At 40.8% G+C, this 18,030-nt stretch overlaps 1 protein-coding gene across 3 annotated transcripts in view; it reads left to right on the top strand.

Moving 5' to 3' along the window:
- Positions 1–18,030, top strand: part of SNX3 (sorting nexin 3) — a 50,020-nt gene that overhangs the window by 19,473 nt on the left and 12,517 nt on the right. The window lies entirely within an intron of this gene.

Raw genomic sequence — 18,030 nt, 5'->3', positions numbered from 1 at the left:
CACTGTTGATCCCCTTCAGTTAATTTTTCATTTCAGCTATTATACTTTTCAGCTGTAGAGGTCCAATTCAGTGTTTTTTTAATAATCTTTTTGTTGAGATTCTCTATTCCTTGAATCATTGTCATCATGCTTTCTTTCAGTTCTTTAAGCATGGTTTCCTTTAATTTGAACATATTGATAGCTGCTTGGAAATCCTGGACAGCTGAACAGCTGAACCACCCCAGAGACAGTTTCTGACTTTTTATCCTCCTGTGGCTCACACTTTCCAGTTTCTTTGCATGTCTCATAATTTTTTGTTAAACTGAACATTTTAGATAATACGTTGTAGAGACTCTGAGTTAGATTGCCTCCTGCCCCTCCCCAAAGGGGAGGTGGTTGTTGCTATTTATTTTTTTTTAAGGGACTTGCCCACATTAAGTCCCTTAAGTAGTATGAGGTGGTGATAGCACAGATCAATTTTTTTTTTTTTTTAAGCCAGGTTTTCTAAGGGTCACCCTTAGTCAGTTTGTCAGCTTATCTCAGTGGTCAGAAATGACTGGTCAATGGTTATACGTGGCTACTTGAGCCAGTGAGGCTTCAGCATTTTTCCTTTTTTAAGAGACAGGATCTTGCTCTGTTGACCAGGTTGATCTTGAACTCCTGGCCTCAAGCAGTCCTCCCACCTTGGCCTCCCAAAGTACTAGGATTACAGACGTGAGCCACTGCACCTGACCAGCTTCTGCTTTTTGCCAGTGCAGGTTGGGAAACAAAGTCAAAGTTCAGGCAGTTTACAAGTTTGCCCCAGCTTTTACTTCATGCCGTCTTCTCATGTCCATGGCTCTCCCGTGTCTGTGAAAGGTCTCATTCAGCCATGGATGTTTAGATAACTAGGGTCCTTTCCAGCTGAGCATGCATACAGCTTTGTGTAAGCACAGATACTTTTTTTTTTTTTTTGAGACAGAGTCTTGCTCTATCGCTCAGGCTCGAGTGCAGTGGCGCGCGATCGCGGCTCACTGCAACCTCCACCTCCCAGGTTCAAGTGATTCTCTTATCTCAGACTCCCAAGAAGCTGAGATTACAGGCATGTACCACTATGCCCAGCTAATTTTTTGTATTTTTAGTAGAGACAGGGTTTCACCATGTTGGTCAGGCTGATATCAAACTCCTGACCTCGTGATCCGCCCACCTCAGCCTCCCAAAGTGCTAGGATTATAGGCGTGAGCCACTGCGCCCGACATCACACAGATTTTCAGACCTCCACAGATACCTGGGAGTTAATCAAGGCCCCACCATGGCTAAGTAATTCTTCTGGTAAGTCTGCTGGTTTGTTGCTTGCCCCCACTATTGCAACCTTGGGTTGCTGCAATATTAGCCTTCCCCACTGTTTGCTGCCAATATTGCTGTTGGTTTCAACAATAGTCCTGCATTTGGGACTTTATATTCTACTGCTGACCAGTGGCCCCGCTCCAGCAGTGATGGTGTTGGTTTTCACAGCTTGCCACATCCTGGTGGAACTACCATTGATAGAGCTGGTGGAGCATGGTAACAATAGCCCTAGGTTAAAACACACAGACTTCTGGCCGGGCATGGTGGCTCATGCCTGTAATATCAACACTTTGGGAGGCAGAGGCGGGTGGATCACCTGAGGTCAGGATTTTGAGACCAGCCTTGCTAACATGGTGAAACTCCATATCTACTAAAAATACAAAAATTAGCCAGGCGTGGTGGTGGGTGCCCGTAATCCCAGCTACTTGGGAAGCTGAGGCAGGAGAATTGCTTGAACCCATGAGGCGGAGGTTGCAGTGAGCCGAGGTCACACCACTGCACTCTAGCCTGGGCAACAAGAGTGAGACTCCTCAAAAATAAAAACAAACCCACATACAGACTTCTGCTCTTCTTAACTGAGTTGAGTAGTTTTTCTTGAATGATTACTTTTCAATTTGCTGTACACAGGTGCCCACTTTCCTGAGTTCTGATATGGTGGTTTGACATGTTTGTCTAGTTTTTTTCATTGAATTTTGGAGAGAGGCTCTGTTGAGCTTCTCACTCTACTGTTCCAGCAGTTCCCCCTTTACCTTTTTATTTTATAGCTTTCTTTTAGGTTCTCATATTTTTAAGAGAAATGGTCTTATTCATATTATGTTTTTCTTTACATTATTATGCTTTTACTCTTAATTTATGGGTGCTCAGAAACTTTTTATGCAGTGTTTAAATGTTTTTAGAAGCCTCTTAATCAAATATTCCCAGGCCCCTTGAACATAGTAGTTGTTGAGATATCCATTAAATGCTCATTTAGTCCAGTTTTAAAGGTTTATTTAATATCTGCTTTGGGTCAGGTACTATAACCATAGTGTGACTTTAGAGCATGGACTTTGAAGTTGAACGTGTGCAAGAATCCTCTCTCTGTTAATGGACGTGTGACCTTGAACAAGTTACTTAATTCTTTTTTGAATGTCTTCAGCCATAAAATAAAACTTCAGAGGAGTAAATGTGACTTAAGGCATAATATTTGCCCTACATTAAGTATTCAGTAAGTGATAACCTGTGAGAATGTGTGAGAAGAATGTATAATAATAGTTTCTACTTAATTATTAAGGTAAGTGACAGTATTTTCTTTCTTTCTTTCTGTTTTTTAAGAGACAGGGTCTTACTATATTGCCCAGAGGCTTGTCTTGAACTCTTGGCCTCAAGCAGTCCTCCCGAGTAGCTGGGATTACAAACATGAGCCACTGCACTTGGCTCATTTTAAAGATGGTAAAACTCAGATTAGAGAAGGAAAGTAATTTGGCATGATCATACTGTTAATGAGTTCCAGAAAGAGGACTTGAACCCGGGTCTGCTTGACTAATTCATTTTTCCCTGCTACTTCCAGGAATCAGAAAAGGCGTCGAGGGCTGGGCACAGTGGCTCACGCCTGTAATCCCAGCACTTTGGGAAGCTGAGGCGGGTGGATCACCTGAGATCAGGAGTTTGAGAACAGCCTAGCCAATGTGGTGAAACCCCGTCTCTCCTAAAAATACAAAAAAATTAGCTGGTCATGGGGGCACATGCATGTAATTCCAGCTACTCGGGAGGCTGACATAGGAAAATCGCTTGAACCCAGGAGGTGGAGGTTTCAGTGAACCGAGATTACACATGGCACTCCAGCCTGGGTGACCATGTGAGACTCTGTCTCCAAAAAAAAAAAAAAGAAAGAAAAGGTGTCACAAGTTTGTGGTTAGCTCCTATCATTGGTACAAAGCAAATATTGAATTATACTTACTTATGTTTATTTGCATTTTCCCCCCACCCCATGCAATGTGTCAACAACTTCCACTACAGAAGTGGTATACCAATTATTTGAACCTTGTGTGTTTCTCTAAGATATAGCCTTAGTGAATAAAACCTGGAATTTCTTAGGTGAGCGGAAAAATAAGAGGCTTTAAACTCTTCATCCACAAATATGAGCATCAAAACTTGGACACTTTTTAAAAAACTTTTCTTTTTTATTGGGGTTGAGGTGGAGGTTTCACTGTGTTGCCTAGGCTGGTCTCAAATTCCTGGGCTCAAAGGATCCGCCTACCTCAGGCTCCCTAGTAGCTGGGACTACAGGCACATGCCACCTCATTTGGCTCTCATGAACACTTTTGATACATAATGATGTAAGTAGCTATAAAAAGTATACTTAGAAAAATTTTGTTAGCTTGAAAGCCTCTGAGCCTAAAACATTGTATATACATGTTTTTATCACAGTATACTCCAAAAATTATGTACTGTCTTACAGAAACCTCCCCAGTGGTATTCTATCTCTTTAATTCTCTTTCCTGACCTATGTCTGTTCTGTGACACCTACTGTGCTTGGGTATCCTCTTATAATTCTTAACTGTGTCATAAAATCAGCTAATGCAGGGACAATGTTCATGTACTTAGTTCATGGTAGATTCTTTTCGGAGGAGAGGGGTATCCATTATAGTCGATTCTTTTTTTTTTTTTTTTTCCTGAGTCAAGGTCTCACTCTTGCCCAGGCTGGAGTGCAATGGTGCCATCGCAGCTTGCTTCAGCCTTGACCTCCTGGGCTCAGGTGATCTCCCACTTCAGCTTCCCGAGTAGCTGAGACTACAGGCGCGTGCCACCATGCCTGGCTAATTTTGTATTTTTAGTAAAGATAGGGTTTTGCTATGTTGCCAAGGCTGGTCTCAAACTCCTGAGTTCAAGTGATCAGCCCACCTCAGCCATCCAAGGTGCTGGGATTACAGACACGAGCCAGTACACCCAGCCCATCATGGTAGATTCTTTTTTTTTTGAAACGGAGTCTCACTCTTGTCCCCCAGGCTGGAGTGCAGTGCCGTGATCTCGGCTCACTTCAATCTCCGCCTCCCTGGTTCATGTGATTCTCCTGCCTCAGCCTCCTGAGTAGCTGGATTACAGGCGCTCACCACCATGCCTGGCTAATTTTTGTATTTTTAGTAGAGATGGGGCTTCACCATGTTACCCAGGCTGGTCTCGAGCTCCTGACCTCAGGTGATCGATCCGCCTGCCTCAGCCTCCCAAAGTGCTGGGATTACAGGCGTGAGCCACTGCACCTGGCCTCATGGTAGATTCTTAATGCCTTTTATGCTGTATACCTATTAGCATTCTAAGTAACATCATTTTAATGGCTAATAAGCTGCCATAATCAATATTTATAGATGTCATGGTTTAAAATCTTACCATGCTTCCAAGTAAGATTTCAGGGCTAGAGATAAAGGATCTGGAATGATTTCCTTTTCTTACAAACTCTGCAACTCAGAGTAGAGGGGAAGGTATTGGAAGGTGGAGAGAAAGGTAGCCAAAGCACTTAGAAATCAATTTTAAATTATGAGGAAAAGAACCAGAATATTCTGCTCTCCAGCTCCACCTCAAACACTTATTATACCCCACAGTTAAAGAAGATATAGTAGCCAGAAAATATTTTAAATTGTGCTAACCTGATTATGTATTGAAACTTTTGATGGCAAGTTGCAGCTTCTCTTAGCCATGGTTTATTTAGGGGATTCTTAGACAAAGAGTTACTTTCCATTTCTAATAAAAAGATTTTTATGTTAAGTGATTTGAGTACTGTCAGGCTGTTAGAACAATAAACATTCTTTGTGGAGCTTTATGAAAGGAGTAAAGTATTGTAATGGCACTACTGTCAATCTGCAAATTTAAAGCATATGTGTGTGTATAGTGTTTAATGTTATGATGTCTAGTTGCTGTTATTATAGCTAATCACTGACTAGAAGAGTTTATTAATATATGTATCACTCATGTGTTAGAGAATTTAGACTTATTAAACATTCATTTTCATGTTTTTTATAGTTTTCCAGGTAATACTTCAAGCTTTGAAGAAACAGCTTAGTTTTGTTCTTTTATAATATAGGTGGCAAACTGTTTTGTATATATATATAAAGAGAGAGAGGTAGAGAGAGAGATAGGATCTTGCTATGTTGGCCAGGTTGGTGTTGAACTCCTGGCTTCAAGCAGTCATCCTGCTTCAGCCTCCCAAAGTGCTGGGATTACAGGCACGAGCCATCGTGCCCGGCCAAAACTGTTTCATACGACTATTCTTAGAGGTTTATTAAGTTATTTATTGTAGAGAGCAACTCAGTCTTAAATTACAGTTTTTATTTAGAATCTTACCTTTCTTTAGCATAGAAAAACTTTACCTCATTTTATCAGATTTCTAAATTATGAAGGAATACTTTCCTTGCTGAATAATCGAGAATTAATTGACTTTTCTGTATTACTGAGGAACTTCAGCTACTCAGAATATAATCAGAAGCTAATTAAGGAAGTAGAAAAGAAGAGCGAAGAGTTAAATAAATAACAAGTCTATATACTTTTTTTTTTTTTTTTTTTGAGGTAGAGTCTCACTCTGTCACCCAGGCTGGCGTGCAGTGCGTGGTGTCAGCTCACTGCAACCTCCGCTTTCCAGGTTCAAGCAATTCTTGTGCCTCAGCCTCCCGAGTAGCTGGGACTACAGGCATGTGCCACCATGCCCAGCTAATTTTCGTATTTTTAGTAGAGACGAGGTTTTACCATATTGGGCAGGCTAGTCGTGATCTCCTGACCTCAAGTGATTCACCCACCTCGGCATCCCAACACGCTGGGATTACAGATGTGAGCCACCGCGCGTGGCCCAAGTCTATGTACTTTTGAGTTACCAAGTTTTTAGAGATGAAATACTATCCTCTCACGATCTGCATCTTGTTTAGCATAACCCTACCAAAGTCAGGTTATTGCTTCAGTTGATTATTGCTATATAAAAACCCTAAAATTTGGTGACTGAAAACAGTTATAATTAAACATTGACTTCATTACAGTTCTACAGTTTGGTCAGGTCTTAGAAGTCATGGCTTGTTTCTATTCCACTTGATATCTGTGGGGCCACTTGACAGGGACTGGAGGATTTATTTTTGAGATAACTCAGTCATATGGCTGGCTGCCAACTGGGATCTCAGATGGGGATGTAGATCAGGCTGTCAGTTCTCCTTCATGGGGAGAGCTAGACTTCTCACAGAATAACGGTGACAGGATCGCAAGGGAGAATGTCTTTCTGGACAAATGTTCCAAGAAGACAGGCCCCAATTCACAAATGTTTGATCAAAGGCAGTCACATGGCCAAGCCAATGTGAGAGAGGATACAGAAAGATATTTAAATATTGAGTGTCGTGGTTTGTTGTAGGCTACCAGAAGTAGCTACTACGACTGCAGTGTTCCTTCTCATTCTATAGCAAAGTAGCCTTTCTGGAGGACAACTTGAAGACTTAACATTTATGGTCTTTGGCCTAGTAATTTCACCTTTAGGGTTTATCCTAAGGAAAATATTTAAACTCCCTGGATTTGTATCAAGGCTTCATCCAGTTTTCATCCATTGCATTTTGCCCAGAGTTAGATAGCTGGTTAATGCAGGAATTCAGATTAAAGCCAGATTTTCTAGTTGCAGAACTGTGTGCTTCATCATTGTACTATACAGCCTCTCACCCAGGGATGTCTATATATAATCATGTTAATGATATGAGAAACTGATAATATATTTAATAAAAATAAGATTTGTATATATAAAAATCTAAAAGGCTATATACTGAAATGGAGTATCTACAAGTCAGTATGTATGTTTTTTAATTGTAAGGATATCTTTTATAAGTCCACCATGCAAACTCAATATATTCACATGTATATGTTAATGTTTTGTTTTGTTTTGTTTTGTTGAGACAGAGTCTCACTCTGTTGCCCAGGCTAGAGTGCAGTGGTGCAATTTTGGCTCACCGCAACCTCCGCCTCTTGGGTTCAAGCGATTCTCCTGCCTCAGCCTCCGAGTAGCTGGAACTACAGGCACATGCCTCCACGCCTGGCTAATTTTTATACTTTTGGTAGAGACGGGTTTTGCCATGTTGGCCAGGCTGGTCTTGAACTCCTGACCTCAGGTGATCTGCCCACCTCAGCCTCCCAAAGTGCTGGGATTACAGGTGTGAGCCACCGCACCCAGCTGTCACATGTATATGTTTTATATATATATATGTATTTTTATATATGTTTTTTATATATTTTAATTTTGCCCTGAGTACTCAAATACTGGTCTCCACCCTTTCATTCAAACATCAAAGAGCTGTGTGATAAACTGTGGCTGTAAATGCTACATGTAATGAATCTTGGAAGAGTATTCCACTCTCCCCTTCCCACCCCCCCCTTTACACTGTAAATGTAATGTAAATATAACCCTTGAGGAGGATGTCTTGAGATCCCTGTAGTCCATAGCTACCTGATGCGCCATGTGTAGAAGCTTAGAAAATACGAGTACTTACTGAATAGAGCTTCTTAGCCAATATTCTCTAACTGGCTTCCACATCATAGTTTTACTTACAATGACTTTACACTCCATTCTCACAGTATTATTCCAGATCACTGCCCTTAAAGAGGTAAAATATTATCGCCATATTTGTCCCAGCTAAGCTAAACCAGAATTACTTGGTGATTGTACAAAATCTTTCACATTTTTTAAGTCTAGGGCAGCAGTTATTCGCTCTGTCAGCCAGGCTGGAGTGCAGTGGAACAACCTTGGCTCACTGCAACCTCCGCCTCCTGGGCTCAAGCGATTCTCCTGCCTCAGCCTCCTGAGTAGCTGGGATTACAGGCGTGTGCCACCATGCCCGGCTAATTTTTGTATTTTTAGTAGAGATGGGGTTTCACCATGTTGGCCAGGCTGGTCTCGAACTACTAGGACAGCAGTTCTTGACCCTGGATGCACTTGAGAATCATTTGAAAATACTGATGTTCAGATTCCACCCTAGATCAGTTGCATGAGATTCTCTAGTTGGTGTCACTTGAGTGTGTTTCTTAGGATTGGACAAGTTGGGAAGATACCAGAAAATAGTTTTGCATTTTAAAGATTGTCCCAAAAAGGTGTTAGACTATTAATAGACAGTTTTATTTCAGCATTAGCCTGTAGGATTATGTAAATCTTCATGAATTGTTATGAATTAATTTTCCTTTAAAATAGAATTATTACTGCACAGTTTTCATTAGAGATTACTCATTGAAAACCTTGTGTGAGCTCTCCAATGAGTCTTGTTGCTAATTCACAAATGAAGAATATGGACATTGTAGGAAAAGTATCTGGAATTCCTTGGTTTATGCATTTAAGCTAGTCTAGATAATTTATTCTCTACTGTTTTGGAAATTATACCATAAAGGATACTTCTTTTAAAATAATGAGGAATTGTATCACTGGAAGGCATGTCCTTATTTTTTAAAGAAAGAAACTAAATACGTTGGCTTAGTGACAATCTACATTTCAAAGGTTCTCTGGACTAAAAGCTTATTCTTCATTTAAATGACTTCTTCTCAGCCTTATTAAGAGTTCATCTAGGTTATAAACCATATCTTCAGTTATTCATGCTGTTTCAGATTGGGTAAAACAGGTATCAAAAGTACTGAAGGGCGAAGCAATAGCTTAAGCATTTCTCAGTTTATCTTTTATCTCTAGATGTAGATATTTGGAGAAATGCAGCTGTTTAATGAGAACTGTAGTGGGGCATCCATTTACATCTCTTAGGATTGGTTGAATAGAGTACGGCCTATTGAATATACTTTTGATGTTGTTGCCAGTCTCTTTTCAAATGTACACATGACACTATCTGAAGAAATACTAGAAACACCTAGTAAACATTTTTCTAATATCTATTGTTAAGCTATATTCAGGTGATCACATTTTGAGGCTTGGTTTTCTGCTTGGCTATCAGTGATAATCAGGTAACATATAGGGTATCTGTGAGCTGCTGACTTTAATAGGTCAGCCTGTGTAAGTGTATAAGACCTACCTTTTTGGAGACCAATAATGTGGTAGTTTCCTGTGCTTAGACTTGAAGGGAGCACTTGTTTTAGACCTCTATACTATGGTTTCAGAAATCTTTTCCTTAGTATATAATATCCATTTGTATTCCTGATGATCTTACCCTGTGTGATTAGTAATACTTTTTGTGGAAAATGGCTGGTTTCTCTTTTATAAAAATAGTAGTTTAAGAGTATCCGGCATACACATATCTCTTTTAACATTTTATTGCTTTGCAGTTTTGTTCCTGGTATATTAGAACAAATAGCAACAAAATAACATTGAACAATTCTCTTCAGGTTTTTAGTCTTGTTCTTTTCTAGTTCTTTGAATGTCCCAGGATCTTGTAATTATTTCATCACTTTTTCATGAGCCAAGCAAAATGTATTCTCATCTTGCAAATGAAAAGCAAGATACCCAGGCCGGGCGCGGTGGCTCACGCTTGTAATCCCAGCACTTTGGGAGGCCGAGGCGGGTGGATCACGAGGTCAGGAGATCGAGACCACAGTGAAACCCCGTCTCTACTAAAAATACAAAAAATTAGCCGGGCGTGGTGGCGGGCGCCTGTAGTCCCAGCTACTCGGAGAGGCTGAGGCAGGAGAATGGCATGAACCCAGGAGGCGGAGCTTGCAGTGAGCCGAGATTGCGCCGTTGCACTCCAGCCTGGGCGATAGAGCGAGACTGTGTCTCAAAAAAAAAAAAAAAAAAAAAAGAAAAGAAAAGCAAGATACCCAGCAGCTTGAGTATTACCCCGAATTTCTCCAGAAGAGTACAAATATCCAAGTAGACTATAAACCCTTGTTTAATTCTGTTTATTAAATCAACAAATTGAGAACATTCTGTACTTAATACATCGGTATATTCATACTGTATTTGGCAGGGAGTGGGGCTTTCCTTCAATAAAGCAATCTCTATCCTAATGGTTAAAGTTAGATAAATAACTTCACCTAAAAATGTGAATTCTCTAAGAAGCAGAGTTTATTTTGTGGTCTGATAGTTTTGTAAGTTCGAATTAGCTAGGCAAATTCTAAATGACAATAAATTTTATTATGAAGGGCTGGTTCAAGAAAAAGGTATTAAAAGGTGGGGAAAAGGTAACTGTTGGAGGAATCTGACCTCTCCTTACCAAGTGACCCGGTAATGGGACAAACTGACATTATGTGCCTTCTGATGGAAAGCATCAACATTCCTGCCATGTAGGAACATTACTGCCAACAATGCAAAACAAAGCTGGTCATGAGGAAACAGACAAACCCAAATGTAGAATGTTGCTCTGAACTCTTTATTGTCAATGTCTTGAATGACAACAAGACAGGGGGTGACTCTTCTAGATTAAAGGTGACTAAAGAAACAACCAGAGGGCTGAGTGCAGTGGCTCATGCTGGTAATCTCAGCACTTTGGGAGGTTGAGGCGGGTGGATCACGAGGTCAGGAGTTCAAGACTAGCCTGGCCAACATGGTGAAACCCCGTCTCTACTAAAGATAAAAAAAATTAACCGGGCATGGTGGCGCGTGCCTGTAATGTAATCCCAGCTACTCGGAAGGCTGAGGCAGGAGGCAGAGGTTGCAGTGAGCCGATATCACGCCATTGCACACCAGCCTGAGTGACAAGGGAGACTGTCTCAGAAAAAAAAAAAAAAAACAAAACAAAACAAAACAAAAAACACCACCACCAGAGGTGGGAGGATCCCTCCAGCCTGAGTGCCTGTAGCGCGCTAGGATCTTGCCTCTGTACTCCACCCTTGGCAGCACAGGGAGACCCTCTTTTTTTTCCTGTCTTCTTTGATAATGTTGGTAATCTATTTTATAGTTTTCCAAAGAAATGTTACTAAGTAGTGGTAACAAATTAGCTAGCATTTGGCAAATAACAATTAACAAAGGCATATTTTGAATGTGGAATAAGATAGTTTTATAGACTCAGTGGATTCCAGGAAACCAACTTAACTTTTTTGAGATGCAGATAATTACAGTTCTCTGCTCTTTTAATGTTAGTTTGGGCCCTGACATAGCTTTAAGTGACTGTTAATATTGGGTTTCTTATATAGAACCCTTGAGAGCCATCCAGATTATTTGAGCCTCTGTCTTTGCTTCAGATTTATAATGAAACCTGATTTGCAGAACTTTTGAACTCCATGAACAAAATTAAAGTCTAAAGTAGTCCGGGGTTACTCAAACTCATCTTCTTCAGCATTTACTAGTATATACCTATACAAATAGATGAAGGCTGTGGCTTAGTTTTTGGTTCTTGCCCCATGCTGTACTTTACTTTTGCTTGTCTCCCATCTTACCTGTCTGTGATCACTGTGCCCATATCGGCTGATCTATGTTATTTCCCACAAATAACATATTTCTTGTATTTCCTACAAATATTATTTCATACAGATGGTTGTATTTAACACTTTTACCTGTTAAGAAATAAAATGAACAGTAGCTAGGAAGAAAATTGTGGCTTCCACTTTATACTCAGCCTGATACTAAGCAACTTCTCTTAAAATTAGGGGGAAAATATGAATATTAGGGTGAGAGAATACTAAATCTTGCTGTTTAAATTTCAAAAGTTTTAGTCATCTTAAAGTAAGTTAACAATATTTAAGCCTGATTTACATTTAATTTCAGAATTCAGCATTCTTTCTGGGTAAATCTAGAGCATTTAAAGTGGCACCCAAGATAAAACCTTTAAGGGATTTTTGCTATAATTTGTCTCAGTAGTCTGACTCTTGTCCATACACTTCAAAGCAGATAAACCTAAAAATCAACTAGAGCCATCTGTTCTTAATTCTACACCTTAATCCTACATGCAGTTCATCTGTGGCTTCTTATTCTGTAGTAACTTCTCTGTTCTAGTTTTTCTGTTCATAGCTATCATTTTTCTATTCAAACATATTTATTAACTTCTGGTGCTCACAGGTAGTCACCCTAGCCCCATATTTAGAGTGCAATTTAAACTTTTCAGTTTTATTTCCCATCATTCCCTATACTTTAGAATATTCAAGAATTATATACTAAATATACCCTGTACTTGTTTCTTCTCTGCATTTAGCTCACACTATTTTCACCATTTTCAACTGTCTTATAGTATGGCTAGCTCTGTGTTAAAAGAGTCCTGGCTGAGGCCATTGCACTCGCGCCATTTTCCTCTAGCATGGGCGACAAGAGCGAAACTCTGTCTCAAAAACAAAACAAAAAAGAGTCCTGGCTGGCCGTATGCGGTGGCTCACACCTCATATTCCAGCACTTTGGGAGGCTGAGGTGGAAGGATCCCTTGAGCCCAGGAGTTCAAGACCAGCCTGAGCAACTTAGGGAGACCCTGTCTCTAAAGGGAGGGAGGGGAAGCAGAGAGACTGAGGAAAGGAAAGAAAAGGAAGGGAAAGAATGAATGAATCCAGGCCAAATCAATTGTCAGTTCTTCCGTGCTTTTCATATTATACAAATGGCATTATGCTATATAATACACTGTTCTGAAACTTTTTTTTTTTTTTTTGAGGTGGAGTCTCGCTCTGTCGCCCAGGCTGGAGTGCAGTAGCATGATCTCACCTCACTGCAACCTCCGCCTCCCAGGTTCAAGCGATTATCCTGCCATAGCCTCCGGAGCAGCAGGAATTATAGGCTCATGCCACCTCGCCTGGCTAATGTTTGTATTTTTAGTAGAGATGGGGTTTCACTGTGTTGGCCAGGCTGGTCCTGAACCCCTGACCTCAAGTGATCCACCCACCTCGGCCTCCCAAAGTGCTGGGATTATAGGCATAAGCCACCGCACCCGGCCTGAAACTTTTTACATGTCATACATTCTAGACAGCTTTTCTGATTAACCTATGGCTGAGTTATATTTTGTAAAAAGCTGTGTAATATAAGTTTGTAATGTAAGATTTATTGTTTCTGGTCTTCTTTTTTGTTTGTTTGTTTCTATTACAAACAATGCTAAAATATTTTTGTATGTGTGGAAATATTTATAGGATTAATTCCCATTGAAATTGTTCATTCAAAAGTTAAATGCATTTAATAGAGTAATGGATAATGTATTCACCAAAATGCCCCCCTTTTTTTGAGACCGTCTCCCTCTGTCACCCAGGCTGAAGTATAGTGAGTGATATGATCACAGCTCATGCAGCCTCAGCCTCGAAGGCTGAAGCCACCCTGACACCTTATCTTCCCATTACAGGCATGTACCACCATGCCCAGCAAATTTTATTATTTTTTTTAAACAGTTTCACTCCTGTTGCCCAGGCTGGAGTGCAGTGGCACGATCTTGGTTCACTGCAGTCTCCGCCTCCCGGGTTCAACATTCTGCCAGAGCATCCCGAGTAGCTGGGATTACAGGCACCCGCCACCATGCCTGGCTAATTTTTGTATTTTTAGTAGGGACAGGGTTTCACTATATTGGCCAGGCTGGTCGCAAACTCCTGACCTCAGATGATCCACCTGCCTCGGCCTCCCAAAGTGCTGGGATTACAGGCATGAGCCACCACGCCCAGCCTGCCCAGCCAATTTTTTATTTTTTGTAGAGATGGGGGTCTCACCATGTTGCCCAGCCTGGTCTCAAACTCCGGTGACCCTCCCACCTCAGCCTTCCAAAGTACAGGGATTACAGGCTTGAGCCATTGTGCCCAGCCAGTTTGTAGTATTTTTAACCATGGAAATTCAACTTTTTATATGCTCATTTTCTAACCTTCTTGATTGGTGTATGTTTCATAAGGGCCAGGTCTGCATGTTATTCATCATTATAAATAATGATTCTCCCTTATCCAGCATGGTACCCTTTTATAGATGATCAGTAAATAATAGTTTAGTCCTCCTGAAGCTGTAGGTAAAAAACCTCTCTCTTCAATCATTTTATAAAAGTTAAATAAATTGAAAGTGACCAGTCACAGGAGTTTCAGCAGTGATAGTTCAGTACCTTAAACAAACAACAACAACAACAAAAAAACCCCCACATTTTGCACTTAGTTATTTTAATCAGTTACATTGAATTACAAGTCCTTGTAATGATCAGGAAGACGTTTAACAGGCTAAGTTAACCACTGCATATGTAATGGGCAAGTGATGTTTGAATTTCTTGATGTGACTTTAAACTCTAAAGCAGTCCTCATGCAAAAAGAGAAATCATAACCAGTTAAGAAAACTAAAAGAACTTTCTTAAGCTAATCATGGTCCTCTAAATTTAAGTATATAAACTATCAAACTATTAGCTAATCATAGAAGGGAAAGGACTTTTCTCCCTCACCCCTCCCCTTTCTATTAGAGTGAATCAGATATAATCATGATTGTGTCAAAAGTTCAAAAGGGAAAATGGAAGGTAAAATGAGCTGAATTGGCACTCTTCTCTCAACATTGTACCTGTAAGCTTGATATGTTGTTTCAGAGATTAACTTTATAGACTTCCGTACCCAGAAGTATGAAAATTCTTAGGGGACTCTTTTCACAAGCTTGATCTTAACGTATTTGAATAAAGAGAGCAGTTAATCCCCTTTGTAAAGTAATTTGAGAGGAGGGAATTCAGAATGTAAAATCTCACCTGCAGAAAACACTCAACTCTGTAAAGGCCTTTTTATCTTTAAGACACTTACAAAGACTTAATATTTTAATGCGGAAGGGTGAACTTGGTTAAAAAGCCAATAGATGAAATTAGAGAGAAATAATCCAGTGCTTTCTTTCTGGGGATTATTCTACTCTCCAGGGGACCTAATTTTATTCCCTCTGGGGAATGAGAATACCCTCTGTACAACAAGCCAGCATCTTTAAATATAAGCTTGACTTTTAGTATAATAAGAGTCTTGTTAGGTGCAATTTTTTCCTTAGTCATTAATACAATGAACAAATGTTGTGGTTACCTGGGAAAGAAAATTCAAGTGCTTTTAAATCTCTTGTGAGATTTGGTTTCATGCTTGAAACCTATACACTGTTATACCCAATAGCATCTGTTGAAAATTCTAAGCTATAAGGTATACAACATACAGAAGTTAATACACTTAGGAAAAAATTGAGACCACTACAAAATGGATTTAAGGTCCTGAATAAAAAGCTTTTCTTGTGCCGAATGACAGCTACTTACCAGTGGCATTAAGCTTAACAAATAAGTAGAATTTTCTTAGGAGTGAATATTACAAGATGATGTCCCTGTATACACAGTAGGAAGCCAGTCTTTCCTTCAGGTGGCACTTAACTTTTTTCTTCCAATTGTAAAACACTTGACAGTTCTATGCAAATTCTGTGCTAATTAGTTCAAAGTCTGAATTAACGGACCGAATATAATCTAAGAGAATATGTAGTGTTGAATAGTATTTTTGGTAGGGTATGGCGTCAGTTATTGTGTTAAGTCATTTCTGTCTCCTACAAACTTTGTGATATTTTACACATTTTAAAATGTTTTTGGCTGGGCACGGTGGTTCATGCCTGTAATCCCAGCACTTTAGGAGTCCAATACAGATGGATTGCTTGTACTCAGGAGTTCAAGACCAGCCTGAGCAACATGGTGAAACCCTGTCTCACCAAAAGTACAAAAATTAGCCAGGTGTGATGGCATGTGCCTGTAGTCTCAGCTACACAGGGGGTTGAGGTGGGAGAAATCATTTGACCCCGCCATGATCATGCCGCTGCTCTCCAGCCTGGGTTACAGAGTGAGACCCTGTCTCAAATAAAATAAAATCTTCTCCTTTTTTTTTTTTTTTGAGAGAGGGTCTCATTTGTTGCCCATGCTGGAGTGCAGTGGTGCAATCATAGTTCACTACAGTCTTGAACTCCTGACTCCTGGGCTCAAGAGATCCTCCCACCTCAGCCTCCCAAGTAGTTAGGACTACAGGCACATGCCACCATACCCAGTAAATTTATTTTATTTTTTGTAGAGATGGAATCTTCTTATGTTTCCCAGGCTGGTAACTCTTGGCCTCAAGCAGTCCTCCCATCTCAGCCTCCCAAAGCACTAGGATTACAGGCATGAGCCACCATGCCCAGCCTAAAATCTATTCTTAATGATAAAATACTGGTCTCATACCACTCCTAATAGTCTTTAGTGTTTTTAGTCATAAACCATTTTTTATTGGATTTGGTAGCATCTTTTTTTTTTTTTTTTTGAGTCAGAGTCTTGCTCTGTCACTCAGGCTAGAGTGTAGTGGAGCGATCTTCAGCTCACTGCCACCTCCACCTCCCGGGTTCAAGCAGTTCTCCTGCCTCAGTCTCCCAAGTAGCTGGGATTGCAGGAGCCCGCCATCATGCCCAGCTAAGTTTTGTATTTTTAGTAGAGACAGGGTTTCACCATATTAGCCAGGCTGATCTCTTGCCCAGGCTGGTCTTGAATCCTGACCTTGTGATCGGCCCACCTCCACCTCCCAAAGAGCTGGGATTACAGGCGTGAGCCACCGTGCCAGGCCTAGCACATTTTTTCTTGTTGTTGTTGTTGTTGTTGTTGTCATTGTTGTTGTTTTTGGAGACGGAGTCTCGCTCAGTCGCTCAGGCTGGAGTGCAGTGGCGTGATCTCAGCTCACTGCAAGCTCCGCCTCCTGGGTTCACACCATTCTCCTGCCTCAGCCTCCCGAGTAGCTGGGACTACAGGCGCCCACCACTACGTCCGGCTGATTTTTTTTGTATTTTTAGTAGAGACGGGGTTTCACCGTGTTAGCCAGGATGGTCTCGATCTCCTGACCTCGTGATCCGCCCGTCTCGGCCTTCCAAAGTGCTGGGATTACAGTCGTGAGCCACCGCGCCCTGCCGCGTATTTTTTCTTTAAAGGGGATCCAGTAAAAGATAATAGAAATCTTTCTTGTTAGTTTTTTTAAATTTAGAAGTTGACTGAAGTGGCAACAAGTAGCCTTTGCAATCTTATAAAGAACAGTCTCCAGAAATTTCCTTATATTCTGGTGTAACTTCAAAGTACTGGGTGTTATGTTTTCAGTTCTTAAACTTGCCCTTTGCCTTTAGAGCTCTGGGTTTATGAGCTTGGTCTACTGAGTACGATTTAATTTCCTACTAGTGGTAAGACCCACAGACACTGTATGCAGCACTTTCCCTGCTCTTCTTGGCATATTTTAGAAGGCCATTAAGAATAATGTTTTATTTAGGTCTTTTATTATGCAAGATCTAATCTAGTCCTCATAACAAAATATTTTGGTTTCATTTAAAAGCAGCTAAGTGGGCCAGGCGTGGTGGGTCACGCCTGTAATCCCAGCACTTTCGGAGGCTAAGGTGGGCAGATCACGAGGTCAGGAGATGGAGACCATCCTGGCTAACACAGTGAAACCCCGTCTCCACTAAAAATACAAAAAATTAGCCGGCCGTGGTGGCAGGCAGCTGTAGTTCCAGCTATTTGGGAGGCTGAGGTAGGAGAATGGCGTGAACCCAGGCAGCGGAGATTGCAGGGAGCCGAGATCACGCCACTGCACTCCAGCCTGGGCAACAGAGCGAGACTCTGCCTCAAAAAAGAAAAATAAAATCAAAAAAAGTAGTTAAGTGAGCCAGCACAGTGATATGACCCTGCAGTCCCAGCTACCCGGGAGGCCAAGGTGAGAGGATTGCTGGAGCCTTAGGAGTTTAAATCCAGCCTGGGCAATGGAGTGAGACCCTGTCTCTGGGAGAAGAAAAAGAATTTCTACATCAACGGGCAGTGTGATAGGCATTGAGACATAAGTTGGGGTTTTGCTATAATGAATGAGCACCAAGAAAATAAAATTTTAAAAATTAAAAGGTAAGGTATATTTCCCCTATGAGGACTGTTTGCTGAGGTACTAGCT

The sequence above is a fragment of the Hylobates moloch genome, unplaced genomic scaffold (genome assembly GCF_009828535.3).
Source record: "Hylobates moloch isolate HMO894 unplaced genomic scaffold, HMol_V3 SCAFFOLD_2, whole genome shotgun sequence".
Classification (NCBI taxonomy): domain Eukaryota; kingdom Metazoa; phylum Chordata; class Mammalia; order Primates; family Hylobatidae; genus Hylobates; species Hylobates moloch.
Note: the sequence above shows the minus strand (reverse complement) of the source record. Positions and strands in the feature narration are given on the sequence as shown.